Here is an 18,503-nt window from a genome sequence, read left to right as displayed (position 1 = left end):
GTATTTGAGTTTCGTTACTGAATGAATCTCTGCTGAATGAATGATTCAATGACTCGCTCGTGAAGACAGTATCAGAATCAGAATCAGAAAGAGCTTTATTGCCAAGTGTGCTTGCACACACAAGGAATTTGTTTTGGTACCGAGGCTTCCAGTGGACATATACAAATACAACAAGAAACATAATACTACAAATTATAAGAATAAAAAATATAAAAATATGAGAATAAAAGTATCACAATTGGGTTTAGTCAGAATGAACATTTTCAGATTTACAGATTATGAACATATTTACAGTGTTTGAATATTATAAATAAATAAATCTACATATAAGTATCACCTGAGTTGTAGGGTATTGCACTAAACAGTGGGAGTATTGCACTTAAGGCATATGCCTTGGGAGGAGTGTTAGCTGTTCAGGAGGGAAATGGCCTGCGGGAAGAAACTGTTCCTGTGCCGAGATGTTCTTGTGGCCAGTGATCTGAGTCGCCGTCTTGACGGTAACAGTTCAAACAGGTGGTGTCCAGGGTGAGTGGAGTCTGTGATGATTTTACCTGCTCTCTTTCTCACTCTGGAAGAGTACAGGTCCTGGAGGTTCGACAGGGGGGCACCAATAATCCTCTCCGCAGTCCAGACTGTCCGTTGTAGTCTCCTGATGTCTGATTTGGTAGCTGAACCAAACCAGACAGTGATGGAAGTGCATAAGACAGACTCAATGACGGCTGAGTAGAACTGAATCAGCAGCTCCTGTGGCAAATTGAACTACCTCAGCTGGCGAAGGAAGTACAGTCTCTGCTGGGCTTTTTTCACAATGGAGTCAATGTGATTGTCCCACTTCAGGTCCTGAGAGATGGAAGTGCCCAGGAACCTGAATGACTCCACTGCTTCCACATTGCTGTTCATGATGGTGAGTGGGGGGAGTGCTGGGCTGTTCCTCCTGAAGTCCACGATCATCTCCACTGTTTTGAGCGTGTTCAGCTCAAGGTTGTTATAACTGCACCAGATTGCCAGCTGTTCAACCTCCAGTCTGTAAGCAGACTCGTCACCGTTTTGGATGAGACCGATGACAGTGGTGTCGTCGGCAAATTTCAGGGAGCTTGACAGTGGGGTCTTTAGAAGTGCAGTCATTAGTGTACAGAGACAAGAGCAGTGGGGAGAGAACGCACCCTTGGGGGGCGCCAGTGCTGGTGGTGAGAGTCCTGGATGTGTGTTTCCCCAGTCTCACTCACTGCTGCCGGTCCGTCAGGAAGCTGGTGATCCACTGACAGATCGAGGATGGTATGGAGAGCTGAGTCAGTTTGGCTGTGAGAAGACCAGGTATGATGGTATTGAAGGCCGAACTGAAGTCCACAAAGAGGATCCTTGCATAAGTCCCTGGTCTGTCGAGATGTTGCAGGATATAATGCAGTCCCATGTTGACTGCATCATCCACATACCTGTTTGCTCTGTAAGCAAACTGAAAGGGATCCAGCAGGGGTCCAGTGAACATGTTACAGTAACACGTTTTGTTTGCTGAATGAATCAGTGACTTTATCCAAAAGCTTAGGCAGTTGATTTGTTGCCTCGCTGCCCTACAGGTAGGCCTGTCGCGAGTCAATAAATCAATTAATCGCACGATAAAAAAAATGACCTCGATAATTTTTCCAGCCGCGATAATTTCCATTTGCATGCTTGTTTGTTTTCCTCGTCTCTCTCTCTCTCTCTCTATCTCTCTCTACCAAAGAGACTCTCGGTGAACCCTCTTGTTAGTTGCATGTTCTTTTGTGTGGGGAGGCGGCGCTTGTCAGTCAAATGGCAGGGTTTCCCATACGTTCATTTATTTGTGGCGGCCTGCCACAATATCAACGCTGACCGCCACACATTGATTTTCGAATATTATTAACAATTTTTTTTTTACTAAGCCCATTCAATATCGTATTTGATTGTAGAGCGCCGTAGCGCATTCACGCAGTACTACCTCTCGCTCGTCCCTCTCTCTCTCTCACTCTCTCTCTCTCACTCTCTCTCTCTCACTCTCTCTCACTCTCTCTCACTCTCTCTCACTCTTTCACTCTCTCTCTCACTCTCTCTCACTCTCTCTCGCTTGGTGGACATAAACTGCAATTCACTTTTGCTTTATTTGAGCAAAGCTTTATGCTGGCGAAATAATTTTTCAAACTTTTTTGCATATGGCCTGTTGAGGCTTTTTTTGTTTGTTTGTTTACAAAGGTCCTAACTAACCTAGACAATAAATGTGCCATATGTGAAATTTTAAACCTACAAGTATATTTTTATGAAAGTGACCATTATAATGGGGGTAATCAGATGCAGGCTAATATAATTAGCCTAGTTTGTGCTTTTGTTTTTTATTTTTATTTTTAGTTTAGCCTTTAGTCATTTTAAAAACAAAAGCATTTTTTTTGTTTTTAGATTGTAATGTTAGAATTTAATGTGATTTTAACCACCTTTTTGCATATATTAATATTGCATAGCCTACAGTACATTACATTCGCTATATTTTTTTCCATATCCTTCAATATCGACATTGTTTGGATATCATTGAGCAGGATGTAAAAATATATATTTTTTTAATAAATACAGATTTTCTTTATCCAAATAGAAAAACGTAGAAATTACCGAGATATCGTATATCGCCATTTAACAAAAAAATACTGAGATATGATTTTTTGACCATATCGCCCAGCCCTAACTGAGAGGCGCCTTATGTAGTAGGGCTGGGTACCGAGTTCGGTACTTTTTAGGTACCGACTGAATTGCCTCGAAACATGTCTTGTTTAAGTGGTTAATCTCGTCAACGTCAGTGAAACAATAAACATGCAGTATGATTGGCTGTGGCGGAAAAACACTAGTTTACGCGGCTGCCCAGAGACGTGGCTCGTCCCACGTGAGGCTGTAGTGTGTGTGTGTGTGTGTGTAAGCGTCCAACCCAGATAGATATAAAATATGTAGAAATGATCAAAAGTGTACATATGTACCCGACTCGATGCCATAAGCACACGATGCAATATTTTCGACAAGATAATTGCTGCCAAGACCGATAACACGGTAAATCTGATAAGGCACTTAAAAGCGCACAGAATACACTCGAGAGTAGAAAGTTTATCCGTCTTCGACTACAAGAACTGCAGCCCGTCACATATAAACCAAAACTCAGCGTATAGGATACCTGCCTCACAGACATGAGAAATAGTTCTATATATGTTCAAAATATGTCTACTTTTAAACGAAACAATTAGAAATAAATAGTTTGATTACCTAATCCATATAGTCGTGCGGGCGCGTTCACTACTGCAGGGATGACGAGTCAGCATCGCAAAATCGCAATAATCATCTTTGCAGCCAACACGTTTAGTAAACACTTGTTCATTAATAAACAATTAAAATATCTCCTTGCTATCGTTTCCCGACACATCCATAATCATTAGGCTACTTTTGCCTGTGCTTTGCGCAAGCTTCATGTGTGCTGAGCGCGAGGGATATATCCCGCACCCCAGTAGCCTATATTTAATTCAATTCACATTTATTTGTATAGCATTTTCACAATACATATCGTTTCAAAGGAGCTTTACAGAAAATGCATGTGTCTAAATAAATTACAATTTAGAGTGATCTGTTATCAGGGGTGACTGTGTTTCATTGTTAAACAATGCATTAAGTTAAGGCAGAAACAATGAGCTCATTGAAGTAAAGAATACATGTTGTTAAATGATTAGGAAACATAGAAAACTTTAGCATTGGTGCTTTTTTACAGACTCAAAATATGAGTGTAAAAAAGTCAACAAACTGAAAAAATCAAAGTTTTTTTTTTAGGTAATGTTATATTGATAAAATTGGTATCGAAAAAAGTATCGTTCAGGAACCGGTATCGAAGTCAAGGTATCGGTATCGAAAATTTTGTTACGATACCCAGCCCTAGCCTTATGTGCCCTCCACTTATAAAGATCAGTGGCGTATGCGCTTTTGGTCTGAGCACCAAACCTGCAGGAATGAATAATTATGCGCAATAAAAGCACTATTTACCAGAGTGAATGAGACGAGTGAGTGAGAGGAGGCGGGTGTGTGTCACTGCACCATCTGAGAAAAGAGAGCGAAAGCTGACGTTATTGTCTGTGCAAAATTTGGCCCATATGCAGTTGGCATGATTGTGAAGAAGTCCAAAATTGTTTTTATGGCCTGTCAGATATAGGGTCCTTTTTCTAATACTCATGTCAAAAATGAATAATAAATCAATAAATTAAAAGTCACCTTTTCTGGGGTTTTCTAAGCAACAGATCAAAATATATTTCATTTGAAATTTAAAAGGTTTTCTATCAAATGAGACTATGTACTTGATGATACTTTTTTGTAGAGTTATAAGCCATTACTTTCAAGTATCCCAATTAGACATGAAATCATTAAAAATGCATTCAGGGTGTAAGGAGTCAACAGAAAGCTTACATGTTATATAAAGCTTGAATGATTGGAATCTGTATCAGCCAATCATATGATAAGAAATCGGTAGTCTGTATCGGCTGCAAAAATCCTGATCTGAGCATCCCTAATCTCCTCTCCTTATAAAGTCTCTGGCCCTATACAGTGAAAAATGGTTCTTGATAAAAAATACCTAAGAACCTCAGGTGATGCAAAGAACCACCAAAGAACATTTATTGGTGGTGCTGGTGGTTTTTCAAAATCTGCAAATTATTTAACATCAGTGTGTAAACATCAGCCATAACTTAGCAACCACACAGCAATGCTCTTGCAGCCAACCACAAAAACTAGCATTGTGGTAACAAGTTTTGCACAGACACACTAAAATCCATTTACAAGTGTTCCACACACAGTAAATACTCTTTATAGTGTGTTTTTATAGTTTTACTGCATTATCATACAGTTGTATGTGTGTTTCATCTACTATTGCACTACACAGCACTTAATTACCACCACCATGATTGTGCAGCAATAAAGAAGTGTGGATCCTGTATCTGGACCTCATCCTCAAGACAATGACCTACCAAAGACAGGACAATTTAAGGGAGTGGTCTGCCTGAGGCGGTCTCTGTTTTGACCCGGCAGCACGGGAAGAGCCGGAGGAGATCGAGATGATTTAGAGCTCTGTTCTAAGACGTGCTGACAAGGTTAGAGGGTCAACACAGACATTAACAGGTCAGTGTGTGGCCCACTTGGGGACAATTACTCCTGGCCGCGGCTAAGTGGACACTTGATTGAACACGACAGTGCTGGGAATGCGCCATCCCTATAGATAACAATTCTAAGGACCATTTAGGATAAAAAGCCCTTGTGATACGCGCCTTTATGGCCCAAATTCATCTTTCTTTGCGCTTTTAAAAAAGAATGCTGGCAGTGTGATCGAGGGGTTATTCTCTGGGTAGAAGGAAGAGAAACATTAGAGAGAGCTTGCATCCTTTGATGCTTTCAGAGAGATCACACAGGAGCAAATACAAGGTGAGGAGGTTCCATGAGGAATCCATGAGATGGTTTATCTCAGATTGTTTCCCTTATCACGCTGAGCCTGTTAATATGTTTTGATTGTTTTGTTTGGGTTTATAGTCGATTACAAGCTGCGATATAATTAAATTCCAAAGGAGAATCCGCAGCATTTAAATTTTGATAATTGAGGTTATATGCACATCCAATTATTGCTGTTATTTGTAAGGTGCTAAAACAATCAATTTTACTGCCTGTAAAGAAAAAAACTCTTTGGCTTGACTTTTACACACTGGCATCTTATAGTACAGAGGAGTGATTGCGAAATCGAATGTAAACGGACTGATTCAAACCGCTCTCTAATTTGCCGCTTATTTAAAAAAGACAGAAAAAGACACTTTCTAGACAGCCAACTTTATTATACTACAATTTCTCTTTTTCTAACTGAATTTTAATGCACACCAATACAACAAACCAACAAATATATCTCCACCTAAATGCCCTCTTTCTTTTTTGAGAAAGCAGACTTTCAATAAACTGTTAAAACAAGATTACTAAATTGGCTCCTTTCAATTCATTAGTTGGAATTTTAAATAAATTAGTCACACTCTACATGAAGTTCAACTGAAACTTGTTTGAAATAAAGAGGAATTTACTGAATTATAATGGAAAGAAAAATCAACACATGTAATGCATTCTTGAAAATTAAGTGTTCTTCCATCCTGGTCCAACAATTTATTAAAAATGATGTGATACAAATCCATCTATTTCAACAATCAAAATCAAATTGCAATTCTGAAGTTCAAACCTTTGTATTTAAGGGTTTTAAATGCACCCGAAAATGTCCTGTTTGTAAAACGTACTCGGTTACTAACGTAACCTCGGTTCTCTCTAGAGAGGGAACGAGTACTGCGTAATATCTTACGCTATGGGGAAAACTCTTTTCCACGAGATATTGAAGCCAAAAATTATCCTTTAATTTTGATTAATGTAAAACACTGTGCGGCAGCGTGCAGACATAGGCAAGACGGCTCGCGCGCCTATTGGCTGCCCTGCGGCAACAGCAGCAAGCCTATCGAGAGAGGCCCTGCGTGACGTGAAATCCAATGGGGGCGCTTCGCGCCCATTTCGTCACGTCCCGCCAGAATAGGCGTGGCCTTGGCCTGTAAATACACTCGACAGGCTGATACAAACTGGTTTTCATCACTGAAGCGAACCAGCGCTGTTGTATGAACGGCAAGATACGCAGTACTCGTTCCCTCTCTAGAGAGAACCGAGGTTACGTTAGTAACCGAGTACGTTCTCTGACGAGAGTATCTCTCGTACTGCGTAATATCTTACGCTATGGGGAACACAATGTAAGACGGCGTGCGTACTGGGATCCCACACTAAAGTCCCAAGGGCAGTAGCCCGGGGCTCATATAGTGCATAATCACCGTAGACTCACAGAGAGTCGGAGAAGAGAGGCTACAAGCATCATTCCCCATGAAATAGCATCCCAACAGGAGCTAGTTATGTTAACAGTATTTCCCGCAGACAGGGTGAACGCGTTCAGCCTGAACTGGGCAAAAGTACGGGTTATTCAACACCCATGGAGCTGTTCTATCGATCAGTGAGCGATACTCAAGCAAAACTCAGCATTCTGCGCCGGCGCAGCGGGACAGATAGTACTGAATTCTAGACCGACAGCAGATTGGCCTGTAAGGCGGGAACCTCTAGGTTATAGAACCGTATAAATGTAGACGGCGAGGCCCAGCCCGCCGCCATACAGATATCATGCAAGGAAATCCCACTAGACCACGCCCACGAAGAGGCCACGCCTCTCGTGGAGTGCACTCTGACACCCAAAGGACACTGCAGGCCCTTAGAAGTGTAAGCCAGCACTATGGCATCGACTATCCATCTGGATAGACTCTGTTTTGATACGGCCAGTCCCTTGGAGCGTCCGCCAAACAAAACAAAGAGCTGCTCGGTCCGCCTGAAGACAGACGAGCGGGACACATAAGCTCTCAGCGCCCTGACGGGGCAAAGGAGATTAGCATCCGCCTCCTCATTGTTCACCGGGAGGGCGCACAGGGAAATAACCTGGGCCCTGAACGGTGTGTTGAGGGATTTGGGCACGTACCCATGCCTTGGTTTGAGTATGACTTTTGAGTCATTAGGCCCAAACTCCATACAGGACGTGCTTACTGAAAGCGCTTGTAAGTCCCCCACGCGCTTCATTGAAGCAAGAGCCAATAGAAATACCGTTTTGAAAGACAGGTGCTTCATGTCTGACAAATGGATTGGCTCAAATGGGGCACCTTTAAGGGCTTCCAGAACCGTAGAAAGGTCCCACATAGGGACTGAGGGAGGTCTGGGAGGATTCAGCCTCCGAGCTCCCCTGAGGAATCGCACGACTAGGTCGTTTTTCCCCATTGACTGGCCAGACGTCAGTTTTGCAAACGCCGTTATGGCCGCCACGTATACTTTGAGCGTGGACGGGGTTCTACCCTTATCCAGCAGCTCCTGAAGGAAGGAGAGCACTTCCATAACCCCGCAGTCTACGGGTGAAAAGCCCTGAGCTTGACACCAGGTAGAGAACACTGACCATTTCGAGGAGTAGAGCCGTCTAGTAGATGGGGCCCTAGCCTGCGTGATCGTGTTTAACACTCCCTCCGGGAGGTTAGCGGGTACCCGTTGATGGCCCACACATGTAGGGACCATAATTCCGGGCGAGGATGCCAAATCGAGCCCTTTGCCTGAGAGAGGAGGTCTCTCCTCACCGGTATCGGCCACGGGGCAGTGCTGGTCAGCTGTTAATAGGACTGGGAACCAAGTCTGGTTCGTCCATAGCGGAGCCACGAGCAGCACTGGGCATCCATTTTCCCTGGTTCGTTCCAGCACTTGAGGCAGGAGCGAGATGGGGGGAAAAGCATAGAGGGGGCGTCGGGGCCATACGTGGGCCAGCGCATCCCTGCTCTTGGAGAAAAAGTTCGGACAGTGAGCGTTTTCCTGGGACGCGAACAGGTCCACCTGCGCTCTGCCGAATGTCTCCCACAGCAGTTGGATCGTCTGCGGGTGCAGCGACCATTCCCCTGCTGGGACATTGTTTCTGGACAGTCTGTCTGGTCCCAGATTCAGGTGACCAGGCACATGCGCTGCTTTCAGTGAAAGCAGGTTGTGCTGAGCCCAGTCCAGGAGGTGTTTCGTCAGCCTGTAAAGGCTTCGGGACCTGACGCCGCCCTGGTGATTTATGTACGCCACCACTGACATGTTGTCCGACCGGACTAAGACGTGGCGGCCTTTTATCTGGGGACAAAGGCGCCTTAGCGCGTTGTCTACTGCCAGCATTTCTAGACATTTTATGTGTAGGAGCTTCTCCCGTTCTGACCACTGGCCAAAGAACGGTCTGCCCTCGAGCAGCGCTCCCCATCCCGAGGTGGAGGCGTCCGTGGACACCACCATCACACTCGAGGGAGTCCCCAGACTCACGCCTGACTGGTACCAGTCGGCTTTTTTCCAAGGTTTCAGAGCCGAGACGCATTTCCTGTCGACCCTGAGGCGAAACAGACCAGCGGCCCATGCCCCGGGCGGAACTCGCGCTTTCAGCCATAACTGCAGTGGGCGCATGCGAAGCAGGCCCAGCTGAAGTACCGAAGATGCTGAGGCCATGAGACCCAGCATTTTCTGAAACCGTTTGGGCGGGACTATAGAGCCGCGGCGGAAGGATTTCACGGCGCGCTGAATGTCCAGTCCCCGCTCCGGCGACAGACTTGCTGTCATAGGCAGCGAGTCTATCACTGTTCCCAGAAAATAAATTTTCTGGCTGGGAGACAGCGAACTCTTCGCCCAATTGACTGTGAGACCCAGATTCTCGAGATGCTCGAGTAATGTGGTCTTGTGTTCTATGAGCTCTGATCGTGATCGAGCTAGAATCAACCAATCGTCCAAGTAGTTCAAAATTCGCATGCCCTGAAGTCCCAGGGGTGCGAGAGCCGCGTCCATGCACTTCGTGAATATGCGGGGTGCTGGGGACAGGCCGAACGGTAGGACTGTGTATTGATATGCCTGGCCCTCGAAGGCGAATCTCAAAAATCGCCTGTGACGTGACGTAATCTGTATTTGGAAATAGGCATCTTTCAGATCTATTGACATGAACCAGTCTCCCTGGCGCACTTGCGCGAGGATTTTGCTGGTTGTCAGCATTTTGAACTTGCGTTTCAGAAGCGCTTTGTTCAACTGTCGCAGATCTAGAATGGGTCTGAGACCCCCGTCTTTTTTCGGTACCAGAAAATATCTGCTGTATACACCCCCTTCGCTCTGAGATAAAGGTTCTATGGCCCCTTTGCTCAGTAGTTTCGCTATTTCGGTTTGAAGTAGATGAGATACTTTGTTGTCTACCGTGGTTTCGACACGCGCCGTGTAACGGCGGGGACGTCGAGCGAACTGTAGCGAATAGCCTCTTTTTATAGTGTTCAACACCCATTCTGATACCCCGGGAAGCTTTGCCCACGCATTTGCGTGAATAGCTAGAGGCAGAATGAGATCCGGGCTCTGGCCGCGGCATAGCGGCGGCTGCAGAGCTTCGGTGTGCTGAGACATAAACACTGTGTTTAAAGTGTGCGAGGCGGGGTGCGCCGATCACGGCAGGCAGCCTGGTCACGCTCGATTTCTCTATGACAGATTGTAGAGAGAGAGCGTGCGGGACAAACCCCGTAGGGTTCAGCGTGTCTGTGAGCGAATGTGGGCGCGGGACAGCGGGCACATTTACTGCACTGAAAACACCGTCGGCTTGCGCTGACTGAATATGTGTTGGTTTCGTTTTTACAGAAACCGTGGGACACGCATCGTGTAGTGTTTGTGGGCACTGTGTCGTGGGTACATTCACTACGTTTGCACAATCGGCATGAGTCGATTTTATTTGTGCTAGCCCTGAACTGTGGCGGGCTGTGTCTGTGTGTGGGAATGGGCACTGAGACGTGGGCATTCTTACAACACTCATAACACCATCGGCCGTGGCCGGAATACCAGAAAATACACTCTTTTTTGGGATTTATCTGGGTCGCCGTAAAAATGGCGTTAATGTGCAGGCAAGCGGGCTGTGGTACCGGCTTGTTTACTGCAAAATACACTGGAACAGTCACATTGTTTGGAACTGAACGAGCGAGAGGTTTCGGTGGAGTCTGGCCGTGGCGAGACTTAAACACCGTGGGTCTTAGCTGACTGTATGTGTGTTGGTTTCGTTTTACAGAAAACGTGGCACATGCAGAGTGTAGTGTTTGTGGGCACTGGGTTGTGGGCACATTCACTACATTTAATGCACAATTGACATGAGTCGATTTCATATGTGCGAGCCCTGCACTGTGGCGGGCTGTGTTTGTGTGTAGAAATGAACACTGGGCTGTGGGCATTTTTATTACACTCATAACACCATCGGCTGTGGCCGGAATACCAGAAAATACATTGCTTATATGATTTTTCTGGGTTGCCGTGGAAACGGCATTTCTGTGCAGGCAAGCGGGCCATGGTACCGGCTTGTTTACTGCAAAATACACTGGAACAGTCACATTTTCTTGGAACTGAACGAGCGAAAGGTTTCAGTGCAAGTCTGGCCGCGGCGAGACTAAATTTTATCTGCTGCGAGCGCTGGGATCGAACACGGGTCTCCCGTGCGATGGCTTTGGTTTCGCCACTGAGCCACAGGGGGAAACGACAAAAGCTTAAAATAGCTCGAACACATAATAGAGCGTCATCACAGTTTTGTGTGTGTTGGCGTTTGTTTGCAGGCGTGCGTGTTATACAACAGTCTCATTGCTGCAATATTGACATTTTCAGCCGCTCAAACTAAGAGGAGCTGAGAAATGTTTGAGAAATGGAGATTGGTCCGGCCTCGGCGGGACTAAAAATACACTCTTTCCTCATTTCGCCGGTGACGCATGCCCACGCATGCCTAATGGCGGAAGCCGTCAGCGAGCGACTCGATTGAAGCTGGCGAAGCTGGCGGGCGAACCGGCGAGCTTTCACGGGCTGGAGAAGGCTCGAGGACCCGCTGAGTACGGCGCTTTGCGGCGCGGCACTACAGCGGGCGGGAGTGCAGACTCGGAGAAAAAATGCCAGGCAAGTCCTCAGAGTCACCATGGCAATAGTTCCACAGGAACGAAGGGTCTTCAAAAAGACGCTGCTCTTTTAGATAAAGAGAGAGAGAGAGAGAGAGAGAGAGAGAGAGTGTGAGTCGCGACGGCGAACACACACTCTAGCAGTGAAAAAGGATATTAACGCCGGAAAGCGTAGCAGGTACGGCGGCTGAAGGCGGCGAGGTGAAGGCCAGCGGCTTCAGGCTCGAAGGCTCGTCCCGCAGAAGGCTTACTATCAGACGGCGTGGCTTCTCACTCCGGATCCAGCGATGCAGTAGTGCTTCGCTGAAGAGATGAAAATCAGTTTGTATCAGCCTGTCGAGTGTATTTACAGGCCAAGGCCACGCCTATTCTGGCGGGACGTGACGAAATGGGCGCGAAGCGCCCCCATTGGATGTCACGTCACGCAGGGCCTCTCTCGATAGGCTTGCTGCTGTTGCCGCAGGGCAGCCAATAGGCGCGCGAGCCGTCTTGCCTATGTCTGCACGCTGCCGCACAGCGTTTAACATTAATCAAAATTAAAGGATAATTTTTGGCTTCAATATCTCGTGGAAAAGAGTTTTCCCCATAGCGTAAGATATTACGCAGTACGAGAGATACTCTCGTAAGAGAACTATAATGTTACAAAATGTAACAGGCTGCCAATGGGGTAAAAATTGTGATATGCAGTGTGAGTGTTTGTTTAGTAAAAAGCATGAGAAATGAAAACAAGGTCTTTGGGTTGTTGTAAGCTGAGCTTGTATTGTGAGGGTTTTTTCGGGCCTATGGATTGTTGGATTGTTTACTTAAGTCTTGGCAGAAGAAAATCATCTCATTGTCCTGCTCCTGCTGTCGGCTCGGCCAGCATCGATTGCAGCTGTGGCATGTTAGGGAGATGTAGAGAACACAGTTCACTTAAGTCGGGGCACACACTGTACAAGTTGTGACAAATTCTGAAACTAAGACATTTCTATAACAATTCTTTTTTGTATATTTTCCAGGCAAAGCGTTGCCAATATTTACATAGTACCATTCCAATTTAGGTTGTCAATAAGGATGTCAAAACATGACATGACTGATGTACAGTAAAACAGCCAAACAACACTGTTAATTGTGACCAAATTCAACAAAGATGTATATCGCACTGTCCGCAATAAAAGCCGTGGCCTTTACCCAAGATTTCACTGGGAACATTTCGTACAATCTGACAAGCAAAAATTGTAAAGACCAGGAAAAAAACAGAAGACACCCATAGAGCAGCCCGCCTACACGCCATGAAGCGTAAAAAGTGTGGCAGAAAATAAAAGAGGTTGGGTTGGAAGGTGAAAGTGAGAAAAGGATAGACAAAGCAGAAAGACAGGGAAAGAAAAAGAGAGAGGAATAAATAGGTATCGAAAGTGGACGCCGATGGAGTGAAAAGAGAGAGAAAACACCATGGCATTGTCTTCCACACCTCCTAAAAATAGAATTTTGTTCAAAAAAACAAAAAGAGCAAGAGAGGTCAAAAAAAAAATTACTTATCCAAGTTACCACGAGAGCCCAACTACAGACATGTCCCTTTACCACAGCTCGCGCAAAGCCGAGACACTTGGAAGTGATGTACTTGCAAAAGGAAGTGAGCTGAGGAAGCAAGCGTCTCCTCTTTTTACCTCTCTCCCCTCCGCCCTCATTAACTGGGCTCCTTTCCAATTCATTTAGGAAGCCCCGAGAGCCTGCCTTCCCCTGGAATTTACCGAAATGACACAACATTAGCAGATTTGCATATGCAAAACGGGTCAAGCAACAGGCACTCACTGCTCAATTGACCTATTGCTTGTTGTGGCAAGCCGAGTTATTCCCGCGGAACAATTCTGTAACCAAGTGGGCGTCATGCAAGTGCCATCTGGGTAACACTTATTTAAGGCTGGCAGAAGTCCCGTGGCAGCCCGCCTGGCGAGGAGGAGGAAAAGGGGAATAAATTGCATCATTTACTTGACATCCATTTGCCGTCGTGCCCGTTTAAAACCCATGACTAAATAATTTGGTTATTCGACTGCCAGTTACCACTGAGAATGAATGAATGAATGAGGCATTTATATAGCCCTTTTCATATGTACTACTACTACTGTACACCCAAAGCGCTTTACAATCATGTCGGGATCTCTCCTCAACCACCACCAGTGTGCAGCAGCCACAGTACAACAGCGCCAGTGCGCTCACACATAAGCTATAGGTGGAGAGAGGAGAGACAGTGAGAGAGACAATTCAGTGGATGGGGACTATTAGGAGGCCATGATTGGCAAGGGCCATTGGAGGACTATCTAAACTTAAGGAGAATAGTAATTCTCAAGAATGATAACTTCAGATGTCATATCTATTATGCTTAGGAATTAATTTGTATGAAATTGAATTGAAATTGAATGTTTGTATTATTTTGTGAAACGACCTTGGAATCTTGAAAGCCTCTATTAAAAAATAAACATATTATTATTATTTATTATTAGGTTGCATTTGGAGTTGATTGTTGAAGCTGTACTCCATTTTTACTGTTCTGCAGATTGTTTAGAGTCTTTTAATGCAAAACTGTGACACGTAGACCAAACGTGTTATTAATGGCTGATTGGGGTGATCAATTTCCCATATAAATGCAAATATAATGTATGCTCTATATGTAATAATTCTCAACAAAAACAACAAATATCAGTCAATGCTGATGATCTCAAAATATATAAATATGGGCTGATATATCAGTGGTGACCAAAAAAAGAAAAACAAATGTGTGGAAAAAGACAATTTAAGTAGCATTACAATCCATTGTAAATGAAAAAGAGCTTGTGTAAAAAGAATAAGTATGAAGTTTCTTACTGTTTCAGCAGGTAAATTGACAGGTGATTGTAGACTGTATGCTTAAATCCCTTTAGTCTCGTTGAGGTGTCTGAAACCACAAATATACAAACATCAACAGTCAATGTTGCAGTACTGATGAATATGATTTTTCTTTATGGCTTTACCGTCAATAAAAAAAAAAAATGTTCCACAACCTGAATTCAATTTAGGTTGACATTTGTTTTTGAATATGGATACATTTTTCATTAATCAAAGTGTAATTTGCTCTAACCATTACACTAAATCATAGCAAAGTGATAAACCCTCCTGAAAGTATCCATTTAATCACTGTAAACAATTGTATATGAAGTACACAGAAATGCACTCAAAATTCCCATCTCGCCGCTCTATGATATTAAATCAAAAGATTGATTCTCTCATTTTCGAGCTTTGAAGTTCACTCGGCATTGGCCAATTGATCAATCCACGCTTCAGAAGATCGTACATTATGCTCATTCATAACATCAAAATGCTTTTAGAGAAATATCCAGTAATCCCCAAGTACATTTCTCAGGCATCTTTCTCAACACTTCGCTCTGCACTAGAAAAACAAAGAACCAAAAAATGGTGGTTCATTGTTACAGAGTTTGATTTTTTCTTTAGGGTTTGGATATCACCACCTGTTTGACAAACTACAGATTTTTGTCAGGAACTTTCTGGACCTGAAATAAATGTTGTCATAGCACTTCAGTAAACATTTCAATTTGCCTGGGTAATCTGGTGCACAAAGAGCAAAACCACATGTATGGCAACTCGTGGATATAACAGCGAGTCAGTGTGTCTTCTAGCCTTTAGAGCACGTCAAGCACAGATTGGGCTCCATCCAAGAGCTGCGAGGAGCATCTTTCAAGCAGCTTCTTGAAGTGAGGTTACAATGACTCAAAATGATTCACTTTCAGTCGGTTTTTCAAAGCGGCAAGCAAAAAAGGCCGTACGTGAGCGCTTTCATGTGAATGAGGCAGGTTTGCTCTTGAGTTGAGCGTTTAAGATAATTACCATGCTTTCATAATGATCCATCAGATGAGACCTTACATATCAAATAAACAAGCAACACGTCAATTAAGACCACCAGAATTGCTTCGAAGTTCAAACCAGCAAATAGGCCACATTTTGGTATAAACACACATACATACATATAGTTGTAAACAGAAGATCAAAGAAAAGTTTCATCAATTTTTTTTCTCCTTTGAATTCATTTGAACATTCAATTGGAAAAAAAGAAACCTTCTCACAAAACTAATTAACATGCATGCTATGATAAGGTAATTAGTACTCGAGCCGGTTTCCTGATTAAACATACTCTAATTGAGAGCATGCTGCTATTGAGAGGGAGGAAAAACTCGATTCCCTTGGAGGGCACTTAAACGATGTCCCTTTAACAAACACGTAAGCAGAGACAAAACGTCTCACAGGCTGAGACAAAACGCACATTAATTACCAGTCAACAATATCAGCATCTACTCTATGCTTTTCCAAATATGTTTCTCCTCTGTTTTGAAAGTATTCTTTAAGCATTGTAAATCATTTTCAGAACTTGTTACTCTGATGGCTTGACAAGTGGTAAAGTCTTCATGTAAAAAAAATATAATAATAATAATAATACATAAATAGTATTATTATTATTATTATTATTAAAATAAAACAATACATATTCATGATATATCAAAACAAATACGTCTAAATATATTTTCTACCATGCAGTCTAAAATAATATCCATTCATCATATTTGCTTTGGAGCAAATCTGAACTACTGGCCCTGATGTATGGATCTGAGATCATACAAAAGTCAAGAGCCAACAATGTGAAAAAGTTTTGAACGTGTCATGATAAGGCAAGCAGTGAGATTTAGATTTATCGTATACATTTATGTTATTTACTGCAGCAGCAACACTGCTCTGATTTCAGAAGTGCAATAGAGGTTATGATGTGTAAATTCTGAACTCTGTGTGAAAACTGGTGTGAAGGTCTCCATAGCCAGCTGAGGTATATTAAAGCATATGGCTCAGAGTTTCTGTATGTGAATGTCTTACATCTTTTGATCATGTGCATGTGTTTTTATGCATTATAAACGAACACATTTTAATTTCTGCAATGTAAAAAAAAAACATTGCTGTTGTGAAATCTGCTAATTATATATGTCGCCAAGATGATGTTTTCAAGCTTATACAGTTTTATCAAAATTGAGTTTTGATAATATCAGATAAAATGGGTTGAAAATTATCTGGAAAAAAGATATTTGTCAACCAGTAGAGATTTTGGACTATCGTCTCTATCGCGGTTAAGCTCACGTGATGTTAACGTGTTGCACCGCCATGAAAACGTATTATTTGAATCTGTTTTTATATTATTATACGTTTTATGTTATTATGTATTTAGTTATTATACATATAGCGGGCCATAGAAAAAGCCACTAATGAGACATCAATGTATATTTCTGCTGATTTATTGTTTGCATAGTCTAATAAAGGAAAATAAACAAGTCGCTGTAATTCAGTTCATTATAGTCAACATTTGAAGTGGATCAAAACCTTTCATTAAAGTTAAACATGAACAATACCCATTCTTGTCTTGGGACAACTTTGATGAACTTTTTTGATTCACTTCAAATGTTGGCTACTGTATTTAGTAGTATCAATTGAACCTGGGCAAATTGAGTGCCAGTCACAGAACCGGTCACAATTAACAAAGCTTATAGACGATTTAGAACATTATCATCCAATATGATCCCAAATAGTCTTTCCAACTAATGAAAATCAATATTTACATAGTATAATAGTAGTAAATTTATCTCACACACATTTCCCAAAAATTGCACAAAATCACATCTACTGTCCAGCAACAGAGCAATAACCAGGTGGTCACCCTAATGTGTATCAGTATATTAGATCAGTGCATCCGGTCTTAAAGTGACAGCAACCTAATATATCTGCTGCAGTCTGTGCCATTGATGTTAATCAAACAAATTCATTGCTCCTGACTGAAACACTTTTGTAACTTCAATAAGAATAAATGTATATTTAATTTACACAGTGAAGACTATGTAGTGTTTTTTGTACATTTGATTACTTTCCACATTTTATGTATTATTTTTATAGACCTACCGTTTAGTGCTAGCAGTTTTTCAGGTAGGTCTACTTCATTTGTATCTTTGTTCTATAGTAGGTTTTTTTATCCTATTTTATCACAGTTTATTTAATTTCCAATGAGCTTTCATGTTAGCTAGTATTCATTTTTTGTGATTGGTGATGAGATTTATGAAATATCAACTTTCGATATGATTTTGAAGCAAAAATAACTATATTGTCATAAATCATTATCATAAAATAAAATTACTCATATCGTGATATAAGATTTGGGTCATATCGCCCAGCCCTAACTCATTTTATTTAAAAAAAAAAATGTTTAGATATAAAAATAATAAAAATATATTAAACCTAAAATAAATAAAATGTATGTAATTAATTCATTTTTATTTGTAAAAATCTGATTATGAACTACTGGGTAAACCAGTTGAGCAGAACTATTGCATTACAGCAGATAAAAAATAAAAAATAAAAATATATATTTAAATATTCACACAAGAAATGAAAACCTCTGTATGCAGTTCTCGCGTGCTGTACCTTTTCCGGCTATTTCTTTCTGAACTCTATCAATATCAAAGCCAATTTTTGCAAAGAAAAAATGCTGGAAAGAATTCATGCACATTATGCATGACATAAATGTCAACAAATGCAATGATTTGAATTACTGGAAAGAGCAGCATCTATATTGCTTAAGGATTCAGAAATTCAGGCATTGGCTGCTGCTCTTCAGCTCTTCGGGGCTAGATCAGTGAGAAACTGATCCAACGAGCTGATCCTAGCTCAGCTGTCAACTTCACAGCTGGCATAAAGCGACTTGTGAGTATCACACCATTTCAACATTTAATCCAGCCTCTAATCCGATCCATTTGGATTTACAATCCAATAAAAGGACATACAAGATGACTATAGCTAGAAGTCAACAATTTCTATGTTAACAAATCAGTGACCTTCTCTTTACTATACATTGATCACTAAACCATTTTTGCATGGATTCAAACTCTTTTCATTCGATTTTAGTACATTTTGAATATAAAT

At 42.4% G+C, this 18,503-nt stretch overlaps 1 protein-coding gene across 13 annotated transcripts in view; it reads right to left on the bottom strand.

Moving 5' to 3' along the window:
• foxp1b (forkhead box P1b) overlaps positions 1 to 18,503 on the bottom strand; it is a 189,399-nt gene that overhangs the window by 167,376 nt on the left and 3,520 nt on the right. For 11 of the 13 annotated variants that reach the window (XR_013192963.1, XM_077198089.1, XM_077198081.1 and 8 more), the window contains exon 2: positions 14,364 to 14,433. The exons of the other annotated variants lie outside the window; for them this stretch is intronic. The gene's annotated coding sequence lies outside the window, so the exon portion shown is untranslated. The remainder of the gene's footprint in view (positions 1 to 14,363; positions 14,434 to 18,503) is intronic. 13 annotated transcript variants of the gene reach the window in all.

Source organism: Siphateles boraxobius, unplaced genomic scaffold, assembly GCF_051911475.1.
Source record: "Siphateles boraxobius isolate OS27281-9 unplaced genomic scaffold, OSU_SipBor_1 41, whole genome shotgun sequence".
Lineage (NCBI taxonomy): Eukaryota > Metazoa > Chordata > Actinopteri > Cypriniformes > Leuciscidae > Siphateles > Siphateles boraxobius.
The sequence above is the reverse complement of the archived record's forward strand: the minus strand, read 5'-3'. Positions and strand labels throughout refer to the sequence as shown.